The sequence below is a fragment of the Myodes glareolus genome, chromosome 2, assembly GCF_982192425.1.
Source record: "Myodes glareolus chromosome 2, mMyoGla1.1, whole genome shotgun sequence".
Taxonomy (NCBI): domain Eukaryota; kingdom Metazoa; phylum Chordata; class Mammalia; order Rodentia; family Cricetidae; genus Myodes; species Myodes glareolus.
In genome coordinates this window covers 81,827,660-81,834,809 of record NC_142027.1, presented here as the reverse complement: position 1 = coordinate 81,834,809, position 7,150 = coordinate 81,827,660, and the positions used below count along the sequence as shown (strand labels likewise).

Here is a 7,150-nt window from a genome sequence, read left to right as displayed (position 1 = left end):
AGTCAAGCAATTCAAAGACAGCACAATTACATACAGTATCCAGATTCTTTGTATATTTTCCATCTTTACATGGTTTTTTGTTAGCCTCTTGTATTTGGATATTTTTTTTGGATTTTTTGAGACAAGTTTCACAGTGCATCTTTGGCTGTCTTGGATCTCACTCTGTGGACCAGGCTAGCCTTAAACTCATAAAGATCCAACTGTCTCTGCCTCCCAAGTGCTGGAATTAAAGACATGTACTACCATACCCAGCTACTCTCTTTCTTTTTTGAAAGACTTTCTCTTTTTCTGTTTTTTTCCCAAGCCTACATATATTTGTAAACAAACTGAAAACTGCTCAGAGAATTTTTCCATCTGAATCTGTCTTTACTGTATATCTCTCTTTTTCTGACAACATGTATCTTTAATCTACTAAGCAATATGGCTAGAATTAAAGCTGTGGATTTGGTATCTGGCTGCTACCTGTTCCTTAGCTTTATGAGAGTAATGGCAGGCGCCCAATTTATTGTAACAACTATACAACTGTGTAGAATTTCTAGGTCCATGCCACCACCAAAAAGCCTGCTGCTAGTGCTCATAAATGCTACTTAAGTATTTGGTAGCAGAACTGCTTAAAAGTGCTGGGAGGCTTTTGGTGCTGAGTCAAGAAGCCTCTTCTAAAGGAGCTGTGCCACTGCTTGCCTCTGGAAAACAGAGCCCACCCAAAACAATACTGCTACCAAAAAGCCATGCTTGACTGTGTTTTTCTGTCTAGAATCATTTTGTTAAAAGTTTTCTCAAGCTTTATGTGGAATTCTTGCCAAACATTTTGGCACAATTTGTAAGCAGATGCTGCTGTCCCACCTGGTCCCACAACCTTTCAGTTTCAAATAAACATGCAGAGGCTTATATTAATTATAAACTGCTCAGCCTATTGTTCAGGCTTATTCCTAACTAGCACTTATAACTTAAATTAACCCTTAATTTTTATCTATGGCATCATGGCTTAGTACCTTTTCTCAGTAAGACATTCTCATTTTTGCTTCCTCTGTGTCTTGGTGACTGCTTCTCTGCTTTTACACTTCCCAGAATTCTCCTTGTCTGGTTGCCCTGCCTCTACTTCCTGCCTGGATACTGGCCAATTAGTGTTTTATTAAAGTAGTATGATTGACAAATCTTTACATTGTGCAAGAGCATTATTCCACAGCATCCTTCCATGCAAGAACCTTCTCTGTCCTTGTTTATTAGATACCTAACCTTCATGGCTACATATATTGTAGCACATTTAAAGAAAGCATAAAATCTTACATTGAAACATAAAAGAAAATATACTCTATTTGTCTTTAGGGGTATGTGCTACCTAACTCAGGTTGTTTTTTTTTTTCTTCTGGCTTAATCAATTTTGCTCCAAATTTCATAGGTTCTTTTTTCTTAAAAGCTGAATATTATTCCATTCTGTGAATGTACCACATTTTTGTTGTATACTCACCAGTTGATAGACAACAAGCTGTTTCTAATTTCTAGATTTTATGAGTAGAGCAACAATAAACATGGATGAGAAAGTGTCTCTGGAGTAAGTTAAAGAGTTCCTTGGGTACATTCCCAAGAGATGTAGAGTTGAATCTTGAGCTAAATCAATTCTTAGCTTTCTAAGGCATCTCAACACTGTTTTCCATAGTAGCTAGAACAGTTTGTACTCCCAAAAGTACTGACTACATATTTTCCTTTTCCCGTATCAAAAATAAAGTTTCATGAGATGTTGAGAAGAAATATTATTCTGTTCAATTTGGATGACAACACCACATCAGTCACAGGGGCAGCTAGAGTGATGGGAAAGCCTGAAAACCCCCTCTTCAAAAGCAAGTGGCTAGGTGGGGGCCTGGAGTATTGAAGGGACAGCCTTAGATCACCTCTGCTTAGTTGGCATGGTTAGAGAAGAGAGATTCACTTACTGTGGCTCCAGACTGACCACTTGGGGTGTACTTTCCTTGACAAGCAAGGCTGTTGGCCAGGGCTCGCTTGATGTATTCCTCCTGGGCAGCCTTCAGGTTTTCCTTCTTCCAGCCCCAGACCTTCAGAGCAGAGGCCTGCAGGGCTTGGCCATAAGATAAAGTCAAGGCCCATGGCTTCAGCAGTGGGCACTTGTTGATAGCATTGAGATTGATGGACACCTCTTTCTCACTCTGCCCTCCAGAGAGAAAAGTGACTCCAGTGACAGCAGGGGGCACTGTGCAATGCAGTGCTGTGACAGTTGCCATGGCAATCTCCTCATTGGAATATTTCTGGGTACAAGTATGGCCTGGGGTGACCATGTTGGGCTTCAGCAGTATGCCTTCCAGATGGACATGGTGGTCACTCAGGGTCTTGTATACAGCAGCCAGTACCTTCTCAGTTACATACTGGCAGTGCTTTAAGTCATGGTCCCCATCAGGGAGGATTTCAGGCTCCACAATAGGTACAATGCCATTCTGCTAGCAGATGCTGGCATAATGGGCCATAAAATTGGCTACTTCAGTGATGGCCAGGGCTGAAGGAGTATGCTCCCCAATCTTTAGCACACAGCATCATTTGGCAAAGTCAGCTCCATCCTTCTTATACTGAGCACAGCGTTCTGACAGTCCATCCAGCCCTTGGGTGGTAGTCTCACCATTGGTTCCTGACAGGGGTAACACGCTTTTATCTACCTTAATGCCCACAACAACACCCTTGGACTTTATAAATTAGGGGAAGGGACGTCTATCATCCGCCTTCTGGTAGAGTATTTAGTGGAAGAGGATCACCACCCCGAATGCAGGGATTCACACAGTCATCAGCAGTCAGCAGAGGCTGACTAGAAGCACCTGTTCTTTTTGGTGTTCTCAGTGCTAATGGACTGCAGCCACTTAGCAATGCTTCTAGTGGTCTCATCTGCAGCCAAGATGCCCTTGCTGGGAGCCACAATTCGGTGAGCGATGTCAGACAGCTTCTTCTTCTGCTCCGGGGTTAGTGCTGGGTATGGGCAGGGCATGGTGTCAGTGGCAGCACGTTCCTGGCACAGGTGGGTCTGCCAGGTACGGCAGTGGGTGAGCGAAAGGACCAAGGAGCGAATACAGATAGAATCACCAGAACCCAGATCTGCGTGCATTCCAAAAGAACGCAGCCTATTGAGCTGAAGGGGAAGATTTTTAAGAAATGCAATGCCTGCTTACTTAGTTTTCTGTTTACCTGACTAAAATCAACACCTGTTGATATTAAAAAATATTTAAAACATTTTAGAGAATCTCTGCCCATGCAAATGAAAGGCTTTTTTGACAAAAACTTCAAGTCTTAGAAGAGAGAAATTGAAGAATATATCAGAAGATGGAATTGTCTCCCATGTTCATGATTCAGAAGGATTAGCACAGTAAAAAATGACTATCCTACCAAGAATCTACATATTCAATGCAAGGTCCATCAAAATTCTAACATAATTCTTCACAGATCTTGAAAGGACAATTTTAGCTTCATATGGACACACACACACACACACACACACACACACACACACACACACACACCAACATAGCTAAAACAATCATGAATACTAAAAGAACTGCTTGAGTCCTCACCATTCATGATTTCAACTTATACTACAAAGCTGAAGTATTAAAAATGGTAAAAAGCAGACATATTGATTATTGGAAATCAATTGACGACACATACATAAATGTACACTTCTATTGGTATCTGATTTTTGAAAAATAGCCCAGAAATATAACACTAGAATAGTGACAGCATTTTTGAAAAATGGTGGTGGTCAACCTGGATGGTTGTATTAAGATGAATCCAAACATATCCACACTTAGCAACCCTCATAAAACTCAAGTCCAAAGGTACCAATTGCCTCACTATAAATCCAGATACAATAAATCTCACAGAAGAAAATGCGGGGGGTAGCTTTGAACTATTTGACACAGGAAATGACTTAAATGACTCTCTGAATGGTACACCATTAGCACAGGCACTAAGATTAACAATTAATAAATGGAGACTCATGAACCTGATAAGCTTCTGCATGGCAAAGAAAATTGTCACTTGGATAAAGTCGAAGCCTACAGAACGGGAAAAGATTTTTACCAACTCCACATCTAATAGTGGGATAAGATCCAAATTATATAAAGAAATCAAGAAACTAGATACAAAAGGAGCAATCCAAATAAAATCTGGGTACAGATCTAAGTAGAAAATATTCAATAGTGAAGACTCAAATACTTGAGAAACACTTAAAGAAATGTTCAACATCCTGAGTCATCAGGTGTTGTAAGGAGTTGGTTCCCAGTCACTTAGCCCTAAAACAATCACACTGATACTATATTAATTAAAGCACTGCTTGGCTTATTAGTTCTAGCTTCTTATTGGTTAACTCTTAAATATTAATTTAACACATTTCTATTAATCTGTGTATTGCCACGTGGCTGTGGCTTATCTGGTAAAGTTCCCAGTGGCATCTGTCTCTGGTAGGGCTACTTGGCTTCTCTCTGACTCTGCCTTCCTTCTCCCAGCATTCAGTTTAGTTTTTCCCACCTAGCTCTGTTCCCCTATGACTCTGCTATAGGTACAAAGCAGTTTATTTATTAACTAATGATATTCACAACATACAGAGGGGAATCCACATCAATCAGGTAAATGAAAATCAAAACTACTTTGAGATTTCAGCTTACACCTACCACAATGGGTAAGATCACCAAAACAACTGACAACTCATGTTGGTAAGAGAAGAAGTTATATATTCCTGATGGGAGTGTAAACACATACAGCTACTGTGAAAATCAGTGTGTTGGTTCCTCTGGGTGAAGGAAATTGATCTACCTCGAGATGTAGCTATATTACTCTTGGGCATATACCAAAGGATGTTGCATCCTACCACAGAGACACTCATTCAATAATGTTTCTTTCTGCTCTACTGATAATAGTCAGATACTGGAAACAACCTTGATGTCCCTTAACATAAAAGTGAATTATGAATTCATAATAGTGGCAATATTAATAATAGCCAGAACCTGGAAACAAGCTAAATGCCCCTTAACTGAAGAAGGGATGAAGAAAATGTGGCACATTTATACAATAAAGTAGTAGTCTGCCATTAAGAACAATAACATTATGAAATTTGCAGGCAAATGGATGAAACTAGAAAAAGAATCATTCTGAGTGAGGTAACCCAGATTCAGAAAGACAAACATGGTATATTGCCACTCCTAAGTGGATACTAGATGCAAAACAAAGGATAGGACCACAACACACAGCTCCAGAGAAACTAGGAAATAATGAGGATCCTTAGATGGAAACACCATAGGAAGAGAAAAGAGATAAGATCTCCTGGGTAAAGGAGAGGGCATCTGGGATAAGACCATGAGGGAATGGAATGGTAGAGTTGAGAAAGGAATGGGTTGGAGAACAAAGAAAGATTTGTCTTGATACAAAGAGCAATTATGGGGCTAAGGAGAAAACTGTTGTTAGGAAAATTCCATGGAATCCACAAGAATGACCCCAGTTAAGACCACTATCAATAGTGTAGATGGTGCCTAAATTGGCCTTGCCTTGTAATCAGATTGGTGACTATCCTGTCATCGTGGAACCTTAATCCCATAATTAATGGAAGCAGATGCAGAGTTCAACATACAAGCACAAAGCTGTGTCATAGAAGTCCAGTTGAAGAGAGAGAGGGGGTAATTATATGACCAAGGGGTGTCAAGATTGTGATGTGCAAACCCACAGAGACAGGTGATCTGTACTTACTGGAACTCACAGACTCTAGACTTACAGCTGGGTATCCAGCATGGGACAGAAAAATGCCAGCTGTACATGGGTGATAGTTTTGTAGCCTTGTCTGTTTGTGGGACCCTTGGTAGTGGGATCAAGATCTATTCTTAGTATATCAGCTGAATTTTTAAAGCCCATTACATAGGGTGGAGTGCCTTGCTCAGTCTTGATATGGGGAGGGCTTTGTCCTGTCTCAATTGAATATACTAGGCTTTGTTGAATTCTCATAAGAGGCCTTACCCTTTCTGAAGAGAGAATGGGGTGAGTTTGAGGGAAGCTGGAAGGAGGTAGAGGAGGAAAGGAAGGGGGAACCAAGTTTAGTATTTAAAATGAATTTAAAAATGAAATGAAATATGTTTAAAAAGAATGGATTAATAAAATATGTTATGTTTACAAAATGCATTATTGCTCATCTCTTTAAAAAGGTGATATCAAGAAATTTGCAGCAGATGAATGGATGAAGCTAGAAAAAATTGTACTGATGGAAGTATCTCAGATACAGAAAAAGGAATATTGCATGTATTCACTTTATATAAGAACATTATCTGTTAAGTCAATGATAACCAAACTATAATTCATAGAACCACAGAAGTTAGGTTTAGAGTAAGAGACTAGAGGGAACAGACAGATATATTGGTGAAATGGAAATCTAATAGAGAGGAGGATCAAGTGTGGAGGGGAAGGGATGATGGGGTTGTAGGGGGAAATGCAAAAAGAGACAGCTAAAATTAAGAAGCATTTGAGAGGTAGTATAGAAACCTAATACAGTAGAAAATTCCTAAAATATATTCATATATGAAGTTTGTCTAAATCAAATCAATAAATAATGAGGGAAACAGAGTCCCAAGTGTGCATCGTTTGTCACAAAATGAAACTTCTAGTAATGTTACTGGGTTACATCTAGAGTTATTGACCAAAGGGGCCAAACATGAATAACCAAACAACCCAAGCTGTTGCCAAGACAGTTAGTTGCTCTCTAGAAACTAACAACAGGGCCTGATTCATAAAGACAACACTTATCCAAGTCATTAAATATGGAAATGTCAAGTTGGTGGCTGCATGGAGTTCACCCCTACATTCCAGCATCTTTGGTAAAGGAAATTACTCTGTGTGCTTTCGAAGGAGAAATATAAACATCAAGTCACCTACAAAACCATTATCTACAATGGTATAGTACCTGCAAGATATGCTAGAACAATGGTGACATAAAGCTTTTTTAAGTACCCAAGCAATAACTGATTTGACTTAAGGTCCACTCTATGAGTTGATACTCATACCCAATACTGCTTGTGTGATTGAGAACCTGAAACAAGATAGCATAGGGATCTGGTGTAAAATTATGTAATACTGGTCTAAAAAAGAGAAAAAATATGGTAATAAACCAACTTCTAAT

General features: G+C 39.5%; 1 pseudogene; it reads right to left on the bottom strand.

The window, feature by feature from the left end:
• Nucleotides 1-1,895: 1,895 nt before the first annotated feature.
• LOC125407547 (fructose-bisphosphate aldolase A pseudogene) lies at nt 1,896-2,986 on the bottom strand (annotated as a pseudogene).
• Between the last annotated feature and the right edge of the window lie 4,164 nt (nt 2,987-7,150).